The sequence below is a fragment of the Cyprinus carpio genome, chromosome A25 (assembly GCF_018340385.1).
Source record: "Cyprinus carpio isolate SPL01 chromosome A25, ASM1834038v1, whole genome shotgun sequence".
In the NCBI taxonomy this organism is placed as follows: Eukaryota; Metazoa; Chordata; class Actinopteri; order Cypriniformes; family Cyprinidae; genus Cyprinus; species Cyprinus carpio.
In genome coordinates this window covers 4,544,949-4,562,521 of record NC_056596.1, presented here as the reverse complement: position 1 = coordinate 4,562,521, position 17,573 = coordinate 4,544,949, and the positions used below count along the sequence as shown (strand labels likewise).

General features: G+C 35.8%; 1 protein-coding gene across 1 annotated transcript in view; it reads right to left on the bottom strand.

Moving 5' to 3' along the window:
* Positions 1-17,573, bottom strand: part of LOC109099724 — a 125,725-nt gene that overhangs the window by 34,470 nt on the left and 73,682 nt on the right.

Below are 17,573 nucleotides of genomic sequence, written 5' to 3'. Positions count from 1 at the left end.
TGGGTATAAATAAACCCAGCCGGTAAAACTGAACTTAAACACAACTGGCTGCATTTCATTCTCAGAATTCATAATGTCCCAGTTCCAAGACATAGACTACAAGTTCCGAGAACTTTTCAAACTCATAATACTTTTGTAACTGTCTATTATGTTTCCAGTTTAGTGCCTGCCAGTACTTCGCTAGACACATTAAAAACCCCCACCTGGTCATCCCACAACACTTCAGCTGACGAAACATAGATGAACCGTGTTATTAAGCTTTCATGAACTACAACGTCTACTAAACGTGCATCTTTTATTAATGTGACAATAGATTATCTGTTTTCAAAATGGCTTTTTCCAGTAACAAGATAATTTTTCCAAACGGGTGGCAGTGTAAATGGTTATATCAGCTAGTAAGAATGGATATCTTCATATATGGTTTTGTAATTTGTAAGTCTATATTAAAGAACACTTCCCTCTTATATATATATATATATATATATAATATTTATATATATATATATATATATATATGTACACACACACACACACACACATATATGTACACACACACACATAAATACACATTATATATGTTCATTGTAAGCTAACTACTTTTTGTTAGCAGCTTTTTTAATGTTCAACTACTTTTCTAAAGGGTATCAACTGTAGTTTTTAACTAAAACGTAGCGGCTACAGTTTAAAGCTTTATTATAAAGCATCTGTTAAATGATTAGTGACAACTATAACTATTATGATTAACATGCAGCATGAGCGTTGGGGGGTGGTAGCGAGTTCTAAGTAGCCTACAATTCCCTGTCACTGTTTCATGCTCATAGCCTGTAGTCCTTGAGAACGGAACAGAGAAGCCTCGACACTAAATTGAGGTGTGTAGGCTTGCGTGGTTCGGTGAGAATTCATTCACTGAGATTCAACTTCTACCAAGATCAGCAGAGTTGGGGTGTCGCGCAGATGTTGTCTGCGTCGGACGTCTCTTTTTTATCAATACAGGAAGTGGTCCTATGTTTATTTTCGGCCTGAGGTTAATAGCTGCTCGGTCATCTGCGTTGCTGCAAAAGAAGGTACTGAACAGTTTAAGGGGGTAAGCTTTGAAGAATATGTCCGCAGCGTGTGGCTCCGATACTTAGTTACAGATAATGCAGCTTTAGATTTCACTAGTCGAGAGCTCACTTTTCCACACTAGTATGCCAGTCCAAGTGGTACACAAAAGATAGCAGGCACAAGAGTAATTGGATCCCTGTGCGTGTCGAAGTTACTCTCTTTTACCTGCAGAACAGATTTTAGTGAATTGGGGGGCCCCAGAAAAATTTATAGGAACAGGGGCCCGATATTATCACATGTACAACCTTGAGGTTCCTTTTTTTGTTGTGAAGTTTGCTGCTGTACTGAAATGTTGCCCCATAGTTGTGTCCAAATGTTCCTACATTTTTCATGTACATGTTATAATGGCTTTCTGTCATGTTGTAAGACCACAAAATAGCAACTGATTTACAGACACTAATGCCATTGAAAACGTTTCTGAGAGGGGGCATGGTCAGTTCCCTTCAAGAGGGGTTCATTCATATAACAACTTGAATTAGTGGGAATGAGAAAAGTGTGCAGAAGCAAAAGCCTATATTCCAATGAGGAAAGTCCACGGAATGAGTTACGCCAGCTTAAGCCCTATTCCCACACTTGAGTGCCTACACTCTCCAAAGGCTGTCTAATTCCTAAACATTAAACTACATTTATTTTTAGTTAATTAACAACTAAATAGAATAAAACTGAAAAACAACATATAACTGAAAAGGGACATTATATATTCCACATATAATTCACTAAGGGGTAAGAGTCTTCCCTGCTCACCAGCATTACACTGTATGCAACTGCTATCCTCAGATAGGGATAAGTCACCTTCTTCCAAATCTCATTGAGAGAAAAGAAGTCATGCTGACAATAAAAAGCTCACACTCTAGTCTGCAATCACACTGGGTACAAAGCTCAGATCGGAGTGGGCACCCTCTGCGTTTCAGTTCCCTGCAGTCAAGCAGGATAGTGGAATGCGAAAGATGGGTGGGGGGGGATATAGTGAGCTGGAAGGCAGTCAAGGAATTATAAATAAAATTAGACTTCTTTTTCCTGGTTTAAAAAGAGTGTTGTGTATCCTTGAATCTAAGGCCTCTTTATTTTCTTACTTTCCTTTTTTTTTTTTACCAAACGCTTTTTTTTTTATGAAAAGCATTTAGATAAGTTTCTTTTACCCAAATCACCATTCGAAAAGGCCTTAACACATTTTGACAAGGCCTTAGATGAAGGATGTGTTTCTCTAAGAGTTTTACCCAAAAGACTTTTGTCCTGTAAATAAAGAAGCAGCCCCATAATTTAGGAGGCTCAGTGAATCCACAGTAATACCCTCAAAGGGAAGTCTGTGAGAAACTCTGATCTGGCATCCAGTCCTGAGAGAGTGATAGCTAAGGTGATTTGTACTGATCACAGTGAAACCAGAGTTAAGAACCTTAAAACAGGGGTAAGACTCAAGCAACTGAGGTTTCCCTTGATTGTACATCATAAAAAAAAAAAAAAAAAAAAACTGCACCAAATTGCATATGTTGCGCTCCATTGTTTGTGCCTCTGAATAAACTCGAGGTGTGTTTTGTGTCCACCTTGACTATTAGCTCCATATTCACTTATATCATTCTATATGATCTCATAAAAGCCTGAGTATAAATACTCAAGCCAAAACAAAAAAAAAAACACACTTTTAGAAAAAAAAAAAAATCTAGTTTCCAGTGTTTCAATTTTCTTTTCCTCATTATTTTGTGCTGATGTCGTGTCGGGGGGCATGCTTTAAAACAAGGGTTAAGATTTCCACGGGAGTGGGTGGGTGTTGGAAAAAACGCGTGTGCAACAGGTGAATCAATGATCAGGAATGCTTCTAGTATTATTTACTTTAAACCATGAACAGACTTAATTCGAAATCTATATTTTACCACCCAACTCCTATTGAAATCTAACTCCACGACTGGTTGGGTATATCACAAATACAACTTTAAAAAATTGTAAACCATGACCATTCTCTGTCTGACAGGCTACATTGATTTTCAATTATATTTTCAGCCCTTTGTCGGATTTAAAGAAACAGCAAAATACTGCTCTGTTTTGACCTTGTTTCCATGGGAACAGCTGTCCGGGGTGATGGCTAAATTTATTTTTTAGCCTGATTCACCCTCATAACATCACTTAACTTTTTTTAGGGCCACTTTCGTTTGACAGCCCAATGGCATTCCCGGGGAGATCAGAGATAAGCTCTTTAAAAGGTGAACGCCCCACCCCAAGCCCAACTCAAAGGATTTGGACAGAGGATTTTAGCCCCTTTTTGATCTGAGGTGTCGGACAATGAGAGCACGGGGAGCCGAAGGGAAAGTGGAAAAAAATAAAAAGTGAAAAATGAGGGGAGGAGGCAAAGATGATAACATTGATCAACCGAGATCAAACCCTTCATCTGAAGGTTTTAGGGGTTTTTTAATTTGCTTGCGGGCCCGAGAGTGAAAAAATGGAGAGCAATCAATAATTTTTTTTTTTTTTCAATAAACTCTAAAAAAGCCCTTTGAGAAAAAAATTGGGTGCCCTTTCCCCCAATTGATATTATTCTTTAGTGACTTAATGAAATTTCAAAAAAACTTTGTTTAAAAAACCTCAATGATCGGGAAAAACCCTTTTTTTAAACCCTTTTCAAAAAAAGCTTTGTTCACAGCCACCCGTCTTGTCTTTTTTTAAAAGGTAACAAAACACTGCTTGTGTTTTTTGAAAACCAAAAATAACTAAAAAGCAAAAAAAAACTAAAAAAAATGAAAAAATTTTAAACTGATGTCCCCTTTAAAAAAAAAAATAGTACCGTTAATTGAGAAGAAAATTGCATAAGATAAAACATTGGGCCCGGTTTTTTAAAAGCTGCATTTATGCCCCAAAATACAATCTGATTCACCCAAATGGGCCCACCCACAATACCGTTTTAACCCCCAAAATCACTGAAATAGCACTGGGGCCCCCAAATTTTATTTCATCACCGCCCTTTGTTTTAAAAAATAAACTGCAACTTTTTATGTAAATAAGGCATATTAAGATTGGGTTTCAAAATTACCTGCAAAATGGGAAAATGCAATGCAAAAGTTGGGGGAAGACCTGATTTGCTCAATATTCTTAGCAATTAACATTAAGTAGGGTATGGAAAAAAAAATAAAAAGCATAAACAAATTAATGTAGCCAAACAAAAAAATCGTGTGCAAATAAAAATAGGCACAAGTGCTTTTTCCACTAAGAATTGAAACCCGAAAATTTAAAAGAAAAGAATTTTTTTTAAATGAAATCTTTGTCATTTCAATAAATTTTCTCCTTGCTTAAAAAAATAATTAATTTAATTTATTTATATATAATATTATATATATATATATATATATTATATATATAGATAATAATAAAAAAACCCCCACACCCACACACACACACAAAACACACCCCCCCACACCTCAAACAGAAAAAAGGTTTTTTTGAACCATTAATAATGGTTAAGGGAAAAATTTTTTGGCTTTGGGGGGTATTTAAAAAATTGGTTTTTTGTTTGTTTTATTAAAAGGGGCTCCCGCCGCCCCCCGCGGCAGTTTTTCAGTCAGTAATTATTTGGGGGAAAAAGTAAAAGGCAAAATTTGGATGCAGGATGATCTCCACCTTCATATTTTCGCCCCCCCACCCTCCTTCTGGGGGAACGCTCCGTGCCACCCTTCGTCGCCGCTGGATTGTTCTTTCACAACCGCTTTCCTGTCTTGCTCATTTATCCAAAAAGGGGCTGATTGTCTCACTCTCCCCACGACACTGATTACTGCAAAAACAATGTGTTTCCCCGAATTTCCCCAACGAGGCGCAGCAAAGTACAATATTGTCGGCTAATGGTCGAAACCAAATGTTTGCATTCGGACAATCACAGGCGGGCCTGAAATGATAATAACCTGTAATTTTACAACGAGGGGGGAAGAACTTTCGATATAAAAAGGGGGAAATTAAACCCAAAGGGAGATTGTTGAGGCAAGCAGTCCCCAAAGCCTAAATAATAAAATTCACGCCCTGTTTTTGGGCATGCCTTTAATTGTACGGATTGGGGTGATTTGGTGAGGGGTAATTAGACAACGCACCCCAGACAGTGGAGGTGGACCACATTGCACTGATCAAAACAAGTAAATGCCTAAAAAAAACAAGTTAGTTGAAAATTAAAATTAGCTGTAATGTACCCTCAGGCCATCAAAGATGTAGATGAGTGTTTCTTCATCAGAACAGATGTGGAGAAATTTTGCATTACATCACTTGCTCACTAATGGATCCTCTGCAGTGAATGGTGCCGTCAGAATGAGAGTCCAAAAAGCTGATAAACATCACATATCCAAAAGTAATCCACACCACTCCAGTCCATCAATTACTGTCTTGTGAAGCAAAAAGTGTTCCTGTTCCTGTGGCTCAGTGGTAGAGCATTGCATTAGCAGCGCAAAAGGTTGGGTTTCGATTCCCAGGGAATGCATGTTAGTAAAAAAAAAAAAAAAACAGTTAGCCTGAATGTACTGTAATCGCTTTGGATAAAAGCGTCTGCTAAATAGTAAAAGCTGCATGTTTTTAATAAGGAAATCCATCATTAAAGGAACATTCACTAAAAAAAAATAAAATAAAAATAGGCTAATTTTCCGACTCCCTAGAGTTAAACAGTTGAGTTTTACCGTTTTGAATCCATTCAGCCAAATCTCCTGGTCTGGCGGTAGCACTTTTAGCTTATCTCAGCATACAGTAGATCATTGAATCTGATTAGACTGTTAGCATCTCAATCAAAAAATACCAGAGTTTCTATATTTTCCTATTTAAAACTTGACTCTACGTAGTTATCGTGTACTAAGACCGACGGAAAATAAAGGTTGCGATTTTCTAGTCTGATATGGTTAGGAACTATACTCTCATAATAATCAGGAATTTTGCTGCCGTACCATGGGCGGCAGGTGCAATGATATTATGCAGCACCTGAAAATACTGTCCAGCGCTTGGTACTCGACTGGGGGGTGGGGGGTGTATCTACGTTCCAATAGCATCTACTTTCGGCGGCCTGCGATAGTATCCTGAAAATAGCAACTTTTTCAGTTTCTTGTGGTCATAGTTACACAAGAACGAATTTGACTGATGATTCGTAAAACGCTAAACATTCGTGGGGTTTGTGAAAATCAACACTATGTGTGTCAATTGAAAAAATGTGAGATTGTTCCTTTACGATGTTGAACTTAAGTTTATCTTTATGTATTCCTTTATCAGTTTTAAATTTAAACTCCCCTAAATTATGATTTGGTTTCTTACAAACATGCAGTTGTTTCACTTCACTACAAGACGTTACAGGATGGACTGGAGTGTGGGTGTGGATGTAACTATACTTGGATTAGCAGGTCTGAAGTTGTTTATCAGCTGTTTGACTCTCTCATTCTGACGCAGCCCCCATTCACTGCAGAGGATTCATTGTTGAGCAAGCTGATAGCAAGATGCTAACATTTATCCACACAAAGCAATGAAGAAACCACTCAGCCAACATTCTTGGAGGGCCTGAGAGTGATAATATGTTAAGCAGAACTAATTATTCAAATGGGCCAAGTTTTACCATTACATTTTTCTACTTACAATGTTATAGTTTAAGAAGAAGGGGTGTTCTAGTGTTTAGAAATAATAATAAGACATCTCTGTGCTTATATTCTCTTACATAGAAATGCTAAAACAGCTTACTGTTCATATTTACATGAATTTATGAGGGTGATAACCTGTGATTTATGTTCGTGCTGAGCAAAACCTATTTCTGTGGTGCAGACACTGAGCAGAAAGAGTAAATCTGAGTGGTCACGTGTTAATGTTTTGAGTTTCTTATGTCAGAAACCTATGAAATTTAAATTGTTCACTCAGCTTAGTTTCATAATGGTCTTTATCACGGGAGGAATGTTTTGGAAGTTACAGTATAGTTTTATATTATAAGGCTTATCTCAACGGTCAAGAATTTATTGCTTATTATATGCCAATACAGCACACACTGATGATTCTCCCACGTATGGAATGGCACGCGAGGATAAATGATCAGCAATACTGGGTGTTGCATTCGACTAAAATTTTTTCCCGCATGATTGACGCTTGAGAAATGTGCAGTCAAACAGTACAAGTTTCCATTCATAGCACAGTATCCACAGAGGCCATTCATTATTATTTTCTGCCATTGTGATTTCTACAAAAAGCTGAGATTTTTTTTTTTCTTTCAAAAAGACAAGACAGAAGAATAACTATGTTGTATTTAACATTATTCTTATCCTTATCCTAATTTACTGTTATTCAGCCTAACTTTTTCAATATTTTTGTATTTTAAATTAAAAAATGTTTTTTAATTTTTTAAAAATCAAATTAAAAAAATATAAATGTTGTGAAAATAAAAAAATACTACCATTATTTTTTTATTATTATTAAAAAATTTTTATTAAACACACACACACACAAAAGTAGAAATTATTGTAAATATTTAAAAAAGATAATACCATTTTTCTGTTATTTTGTATCATGGGGGTAACAGTTTTCCACATATATAAAAAAAAACACAAAAAAAAATAAATAATATATATTTATATATTAAAAAACGGTTGGGAAAAGGATTATGGGAAAATGGATTTTTTTGAACCACAAATAGACAGAGGATAGTATGAATGGAATGGGGAAAGAGAACCCTTCATGGGTAATGCACTTGCCGTTGGGGGGACCAGAGTGGAGGATGGTGAGCACACACCTCGGGGGATGGTGAGTAGTAGAGGGACTTGATCAAAGCAACACAGGAGAGTAAATGAGCCACGGGAAGAGAAGGCAGATCCCTTTTGGGGAGAAGGGAAACACAAGAGGTTTTTAGTATAGTCAATTCGGAACTTACAGGGGAAAAGTTCCTGATCACACGTCGACAACTGATGACCGAGGTGTGTGCTTTTATATGCTGGGGAAATTGGGATTGAATTGTGAACAAGTGCTAGTGATTATATTTAGGGGGGGAGTGTGTTGGATGAGTGACCACTTGTGACACACACCACACACAATAATATAATACTAAAATGTTTTTTTTTTTTCATTTTACCTTTTTTTTTTAAAATTTACTTGTAAAAAAAAAAACCCCGGGAAAGGGGGAAGGAAGGCCCCTTGCACAATAAAAAAGGGTAAGAAGAAATAAATTTCCGGGAAACTTAAAATGTTTTAATTAGGGTAAATGTAAGGGGTGTTCAAAGGCGGGGGTTTAGATTCATGAAGGAATATTCAGGGAGCATGTTGATGCACCGCTTGACCCCACAAAATAATAAATTTCCCAAATGTTTGGGGCAAATTTAGTGTTGTTTTCAATTAAAACATAACCCTTCTTATTAAGGTCTCTGTTTTTCAGAAAAAAAAAAATCCACTAAAACCATAAAAAACCAAATTCAGAAGGTAAGCCCTGAAATTAATGAGAGGGAAATGGATCCCGGATTGCAAAAAAAACACTCCTTCACCACCTCGTTTCGCCCTAGTCCTAAACTGTCCATTCAACTTCCCCGTCTCCTTCTCGAAAAAACCTACCACCTGACCCGGGAAAGGCCACCCCGAGCAGCCTGCATGAGGGGGAAAGTCCTTCCCCCCTTTTCCCCATCACCCCTTCGGGGTTTCCTCCCTCTCTAGCTCGCCCAACCCCCAATATGGCCTTCCCCCAGGCAAATACCTAGCTTTTTTTTCCGGTGATGTACTTGAAAGTTTTCCCCGGGTTTCCACCCCCTATTTTTATATATTGTCAGGCTTATATTATAGCATAAAAAAAAAATATGGATTTGAAAATATATGATATAAACAATTAACTGTAATGAACAAGGCAAAACAGGGTTTTATATACATGGGCAATCAAGGTCAAAAAGGGGGGGTGGAACCAATGAATCACTATGAAGTGGATGATGACATCCTGAATCATCAATGAACTGACTTTGGGCTGAAAAATGACTCTCTTATTGTCTTTTTGCATCATTGACAAACTATTTTCCTGTTTGACACTGTAAAGCTGCTTTGACACAACCAGTATTGTAAAAGCTCTATACAAATAAAGGTGATTTGAATTGACATGACAACAAACAAGGTAGAACAGGAGACAACAGGAAGTAAAAAAAAAGAAACACTGGAGGCAGAAAACACTTCAACATAGACAGTGGAACACACACTGGGAATTGCGTCAGTGACAGCTCAAATCAGGGGCGTTGCACAGATCCCGGGCCCCATGCGCCCTATGGCCCCCCCACCCACTATTTGTTAAAAAAAAATATAATCCAGACTTTTCAAGGGGCCCTCTTTTCCCTTTTGGGGCCTGGAAATCAGTATGGTTTTACCCCAGTCCGACGCCCCTGCCTCAAATAATAATAGAATATGAAGTGCATTTTGTCATGTAAGCATAAATGAATAAAGGTTTATTCCTAAAACCAGAAAAATTTTGCCAAAAGTGGTAACGGAAGGATAGTTCAGCCAAAATGAAAGATTCTGCCATCTTTTAACACCACCCATGTTGGTGCCAAACCTGCGTGACTTTCTTTTAAATTAAAATGTATTTCAATTTTAATTTTATTAAATCAGTCAATCAATCTGATTGCAGTGGGGCATTTGCAATGTACAGTAAGTGAATGGGATGTTTGTATATGTTAAAATTTCAATATTATGCATTTTAAAAATGACTTTAGTATGAAAACACTCTTTAAACCCTTTTTCTATGAAGTTATATCCAATTTTACAACTTTGTTGCAATGACATTATAAGTTCAAACTTTAAACCAAATGATTTAAACCTTACAGCTCAAAAAAATTCATGAAGTTTAACATAAAATTTTTGTATGTGCTTTTAAAAATATGTATCTTTAAAATTTCTGCTTTACAATCAGATATATATGATTTTAAAATATATGAACTTATTTATCATTTTATATATTGAATCTTTTTAGGTTTTTTATTTTTTTTTAAGGGTAAGAAAACAAGTGATTAGTATAATTAATTAATATAATTAAATTAATTATGTCCAACTTTATATAAACTGATACCAAGTCTCAACCACTTGATTGTTTGTATCATAACAAAATCTTAACCCAAAAATATCACCCAGCTCTAATTGCTTATTTGAGTCTAAGTCATGAAGATATAAAGATATCATAAACATCAACATCATGATTTTCCGTAAAACTGCTTTGAAACAATATGTATTGTGCTATACAAATAAATTCCTGACTTGACTAAAATCATTGTTTTGCAGAGAAGGAGCCATTGCTGAAGCTGACAGAAAATGTCCTTTTGCACTGATCTAGGACCAGCTTCCCCACTTCTAGCCAGTGCAGGGCATGCAGTCAGTGCACTGCTGTCAGCAGTGAAAAAGTGAAGAGCAGGCGGAGGGAGGTCGCTCACGGTTTGTTATGCACAATCAGTATTGCTTTTATTAAAGCTTGATTTATCTCTCACACACCGTGGTGATTAGCTCTCAGAGGGCAATAGTAACATCCCCTTCCCTGCAAAACACAAAACAAACATGCAAAGTCTACCTTCACCTTGATGAATTGTGCAAAGGGTGTACATAGGGGAAAAAATTCACACCCCACAAAAGGAAACAGCCATGTAGAGCACCCTTCTTTGTCTCAAGGTTGCCAGATTTAGTTTAAATTAATCTTCCTCTGAATAATCATGCGTGTGTCGATTTACATAATTTTCAGCTTTTGCCACTCGCCCGAGCGAGCAGGATTTGTGTCAACATGGCGAAACTTGAAAAAAGCGAACATGATATGCCGAAAAATTAGTAAAGATGCAATATTTAGCTGCATACCTGACCTCAAAAATTATATATTCTAGCATGCCAGGCAAAAACAGACAAATGAACAAGCTCTGATCTGGATGGTATACTAGCCTAGTAAGCAGTACACTATAAAATGGCTTTTTTAAAGTACTACATAAAACACAACAATAATTTCAGACAGTAGTATTGTCATGTGGTCTAAACAATTACCATATGAGTGTTTTTTATCTTAGAAATACACAGAAAAAAAAAAATAAAAAAAAAAAATGGTGATATTGTTAAATAATTTAAAATGCATTAACATTTCTACTGTTTCATTCTAAAACTATTTGGGAAAAAAAAATATCAACCCCAAACATAAGTAAATGTTACTTCGTTTTGTTAACAGTGTAAAGTTGTGTGTTTTCTTTAGATTTATACATCTAACAGTAATTTTAATGGTGGGTAGAATATATATATCTTTAGATTTATACATCTAACAGTAATTTTAATGGTGGGTGTGTGTGTGTGTGTGTGGTGTTTGCCCATACTAAATACTGCAAAAAAAAATAAAATTAGTATGTCATTATGCTATTCTGAACATAGCTATTCATTTCAGCCTATAGATTTTTCATAAACTCAGTTGTGATTAAAAAAAAAAAAGCACCAGGGATTCATGTAGTTCATATAAAACACGGAGAATTCATATCCAGGCCATCAATTTAAAAATAAGCTCATAAAAATCCAAAAAAGCCTATTGATAATGGACGGAGTCATTAAAGTGACCCTTATCATTCTCTCTTCTGACACCTTAACAGAGGATATGACTACAGCAAAGCATTCTGGGATAGAAGGTCCTGCTACAAGAGCTTCTTGGTAAACAGTACCGCTGAACTTTGTAGGTCCTCAGCCCTTCCATTTTGCTGCTTCTTGTCTTCGTTTCCTGCAAAAATATTAAAAACGAGATAAATTTACTTCAGAAGCAACATTATAAAGTTTAATAAATTTTGTTTTAAGAATCCAGCTTGTATAAGTGTATTTCTGACCTTAATAGTTTTTTAAAAATGTAATGTTAATGCTTAAAACATTTTAAATGCTTATGAGTTTCGAAAATAAGATTAATATAAACAAAATACTGATAATTTTTTATTTTCTTTTTTTAGTGCAATGAATTGATCTATTCCTAAAGGGGGTTTGAATATACTATTAAAAGCAGCCAGAACCCGTTTATAAACCATTTCCCTTTTCCTGCCCACTTGATCAGAATAACAACAGATCCCATTAAAGCCAGTGTGATACAGCCTGAGATGATCTAACTTCTATCCTCGCTTTTGTAAACATGAAAATGTTGGTTTAGTCCTTTGGGAGGCCAAAGGTAGTGTAATAGTGCAGATTTTAAAAGAACTCTAAACAGTACCGCATAAATCAATCACGCTGGGGTTTTTTGCTGTCGCTGTGTTGGTTAAAGACCCCCTGCTCTCATCCTTCACCTGAGTTTTTCCTGTGTCCTACAAAACTTGACAAAAAATCAGGCACGCTGCTACCATTTGTGGGAAAGGATTTGCTTATGAAACCATAGGAATGAGATCATGACACCCCTAAAAGTCAAGGACGCTGTGAAGTATGCGCTATGATGTATGCATATTTTTTCATACTTACATCCTTATGCTGTTTCAGTGATAACAGCAGCTGGCATAGTATTTGTTTTCCTTTTCCTCTTGGATGAATGGCATCTTTTGAGGGCCTTGCTGAATGTGTTTAGTAAAAAACAGTCAGCATAAAGGCAGTCAGTTGCAATTTTTGGTGTCTTAGACATAAAAAAAAGAAACAATGCAGATAAAAATAAATAAATAAATACATAAATCGTTATTTGCAAATGCTGCTCTGTCTTTGTTTTAGCACATTAGTAATAATGTAAATTAGTTAGCAATGTTTTGTGAATTTTGTGAAAAAGACTAAACCTAAAAAAAGGCCTAATAAACTTACGTTTAAGGTACGTTTATGCTGTAAAATAATAATGAAATAACTCAAATGTGAAGCAGTGCTAGTTTAGTGCATTTAACGGTTGGTTACACTGGATGTGGTGGTAGTGAATCAGATGCAAGTTTTGTAATAAAATACCACACATTTGAGGGAATTATAAAAATTCAGCAATATTCAGGGAAAACCTGGAAATGTGAGAATGCCTGGAAAAGTCATGAAAATTAATAAAATCTTATATATGTATGTATGTATGTATGTATGTAAACTGTAACATTATAATATAGCTTTTTTCTAATTACAGTTAGATATTGACTAATATGTAAATAATATTATATAATAATATATAATATATATATATATATATATCAATAATATATAATATATATATATATATTTATAAAATCTTTTTTTAGATATAATTTATTATTTTGTACTTTATGTATTTATCTATTTATTTAATTAATTAATTTTACATGTGCTTAAATAGAAATAAATAAAAATCCTTATTTGATAATTATAATTAACTGGAAAAGTTGTGGAAATTAATAACCACTTTCATATAAGAAATTTTTCTACACGTGCTCAGCTAGAAATTGTTAAAAATCCTTATCTGATGATTGACTGGAAAAGTCATTGAAATTAACAAAATCTTATTTAATGTAAATAAATAAAAGAATTGAAATTCTATCATTTGTGCCACCTTTTCGCATGTGCTAGAATTGGTAAAACTCCTATCTGATAATTATGATTGGCAAAACTGGAAAATCAACCAAAATCTAACTGTTCATTATAATTATTTCACATCCTTTTTTGTTTTTTTTTTTGCACAGCCAAATTATTAATCCGATAATTAAAATCAAATGGAAAAGTAATCAAAATCTTAAAAACCGCACTGAAATTTCTATTTTTATATAACAATTTTTTCTAGACATTCTCAGCTAGAAATTCTTAAAACTCCTTAAAACGGTAATCACAAACAACAGGAAATATCACTGAAACGCTCTGGTCAAAAACAGTGGGAACTCTGAATATTAAATCGGTTTTAGGGAGAACTCATCTGGGGTGTTTCTATCTCCAGCTTTTCCAATCCAGGATGCTTCCTGAGAAGATTTGATAATGCACAGAAACCTCCAAGCCACCTCAGTAGCATCTACATTCCCCCTGACTGCCTGCTCTCCCAGTCAAAACAGGAAGATAGGTACCTCAAAGCCAACATTAGTGCATGTGGCCCACATGTGTGTGTGTCCAGGCACATACTGTGTGCGATTGTATGGCTCTTATTTGCTAAGAGATAGCAGGAAAGTAAAGGCATGATTAAGCAGAGAAACGATTAAGTAGAAAACAGTAGAGTGAGAGCAGGGTACCATTAAACCCCAGTGCGGTAAGCAACTTCCTTCCTTTGAGCGCTATCGTCGGATCAAGGCTGTAGCCCGAAAGCAAAGCCTCCTTTATATGTTCCTCCCCACCGTGATACAGTCTATGCTGCATTCAGATGAAATATGAAAAGAGGAGGAAATGCGTCCCCTAAGACCTCCCCTGACAAGGACGCCCAAAATCCTTCCTCAGTCTAAGTGCACGCTTGGCCAAACAAGCCTTATCTGCCAGTCTGAGTATCAGCATAAGTTCCTTGGTATTTTTCTGCATGTGCAAACATTACTTGCCTTTACGTGTTTTTTTTTTTTTTTTTTTTTTTCAAGCTTCCCGAAAGGAACTCAATGTAAAGTTTATTTTATATAGAAAAAACATCCCTACAGTCGAATCCTATTTTTTGAGGTCAGGGCAATTTCACTGGGAAAAGAACTTGTTAAAATGTTAAAAGTCTGTGCAATTTTAGCAACAGTCGCAGGTGACCGTCAGTTCTCATTATAGGCCACAAAAAAAAGATCCAAAGTTTATTTGGATCCACCTTTAGCTGGGTGTTACATACATGTTTGGATCAGTAGCAAACAACATACTAGTATACAGCATCAGTTTATTCATTTTGCCCAGAGCATTTGAACAGAGAATCTCAAAAAACAGTCTATGAAGCCTATTTAAACCTGATAAAGACTCCCCAGTTATTGCTCATTTTATTTTTATTGTTTTGTACTGTCAGTGCAATGCGAACTAAATCAATAGGGCTAAATAAATAAACAACAAAGCTTGTGAGTATTAGGTTCTTAAGACCATGACTGCCATTGCCGATGGGCTAAGAAGGTCCATCAATAGTGTAGCAAATGCCCCCCAAACTAAGCCAGCTTTATATTGGTCAGTGTTTAATCTTAATTTGAAATTCAAGTGGGGAAATTATTTCTTCTTTTTTGCACAAAATTCCAGACTGGATTTTTCCTACAGAATCTCCTTTGCCATACAATGGTATATATGACCACATCCTTCTATAGGTGGTGAAAAGCATTGTTTTCAATCACGAGTCAATATAGGTAAATCACAACTCAGTATGCAAATATTGCAAATGACATTCATCACTGGAGGTAAGATTTTGATTGTGATAAAATCCACAGCTCATTGGTATAATTAATTCTGATTAGTCCCAATTGCAGTTAAATTTTGTGTGTACGACGCTTAAACTTGAAATTTAATTGTTGACTACCACAAATATTGGCACTAATTTCAATATCTCATATTGCCGTCTCTCGCACAACTGAATAACGTCTGCAACCAAAACCGTAAACTATGACTACCACTTTAATAAAAAATACCTTGTAGGACAGTAAACTTAAAGCAGAAGGCATGTTACATTTTGGCTAAATGTGTTAAGGTGTAGAAAAATTTTGGATTGTTCAGAAAATTTTTGCAGAAGAAATCCAGTCATCTCGTCAGGAATTCAACATTTTTAAAAATTGTGAGTGTGAAAGATTTCCCCATGCAGATTTCAAGTCGGTCACACGGATTTGACAAATTGATCATCACAAAGCTGCTTGGGTTGAAAGTGACTTCTGTGTGAGCTATGCTTCATACATTACTACACTATTGACAATAGCCTTTTTTGTCCAAAAATTTTGCAGAAATTTCACCTATATGATGGCTGCAACCACTAGTTGAAGTAATATGCAGCGCCTAGTCCATAGAATAAAGCAACATGGGACGTCCAAGAAAACAATAACAATAAACTCCTGCAGTGTTCGCTTGTTGTTAGGTTTGACAGGTTTGCTTGAGCTATTTTTCTTAGCCGGTAGCTTTAAGCTAATCTACAAGGAGAATAAAACAACCTTCAAACGCAGAAATCAATATTTCATGTCCATGTGTATTTATTTCTTTGGCAAGTTTCCGTGTTAATGAGCATGGCTAATGAAACAGACCAGACGGACATTAATGGCAAAATAAACCCCTGAAGGGATGGCTATACATTACACTTACATTTTCTTAATTGGATGTAAGATTTTACAAATGTTATCTTAAAATAGTTTGCGAACCAAACAAACATAAATTTTGCCTTAATGCTCAAGAGAAGAAGAAAATGCAGTTACTATAAAAAAAACAATGAAAAACTAAAAAAATAAAATATGAGCTTTTGACTCTAACTCTAACATGGTTTACAGTCAAACTTAAAGTCTCTCACGCAGATGCTATTAATGAAACCTGCGTGTAACCAAGTGTCTGAGGGACTTTGATTTGGAAGTCTCTTTTGTTTACTCTGCTTCCGGATCTGGAGGCCAGGTCCAGCCGGGGCTCAGACCACTCACTGAGGATTAGACTCAGAGTGTAGCCTGGGCTTTTGGATCATTAGCCAATTAAACTAATCGTGCCACTTCTCAAGACTTCTGGTTGAGAAGTGAGTTGGCAATTGATTTCTTCTGGTTTGATGTGCATTCTCTCTTCACACCTTCTCCCTTTACTGGCCATCTAGACTAGATCAGAAATAAGCATCTAGTTAACCAATCCAAGCGGTCAGGAGAATGGACCTGGTCAACAACATCATGTCTGCCTGGCATCTAACTCCTTACAGATAAGACTAACCCCCATCTGTCACAATCCTGAAAGAACATACATCAAGGAGATAGCGAGCAAATCCATATTTAACAAGAATGGATCAGGATTGATATAACAGCTTATTTTGCTGTTTATTTCATTTGGCATCATAGGAGAGTGGCCTGGAGAGAATGGTATGGATTTAGATGGGACTATGCACTGGTCATAGGTCTCCATTCCACAAGCTGAAAACAATTCAATGGCAAAACTTGGTTAGCAAAGTAAACAAAGGTACATCTGTTCATTCTGACCTCAACTGGTACAGAGAGTTGAATATTATACACCATAAGTGTTAATTGTTTACGTCAAGCCTGTGTAGTTTAAGGTGCATCACAGCGCAACTGTTCTGTGGAAATATCACTCGCAAAAATGTCCAATGATGAACAGTGTTGGGGTTGGGGTTAAACCATTATAAGTAATGCGAAGTTATTGTAATCAGAATTGACTTTTTTTTCAAGCAATTAGTAGAAAGTAAACACATTACTTTTTCATTACAAAAAAAAAAATATATATATAATCTGAGTTACTTTTTTTAAATAAGTAATGCCAGTTAACTTTGTTTTACTATTTATTGACTGATAGCACTCATGTCCCCATGTTGAAGAATGAGAATTGGGAAGTAAGTGCAGAGGTGTGTGTGTGCATTGTGTAAAGATGATGGTTACGTAGTTATAGACTAAATGTGAACATGCTGCATGCATTTACTCATCTCACCTGCACAAAAACAGGTTCAGTGCTCTTCAGAATTGCCTGCAACTGATGAATTAAAATTTTATGTATTAAATCCA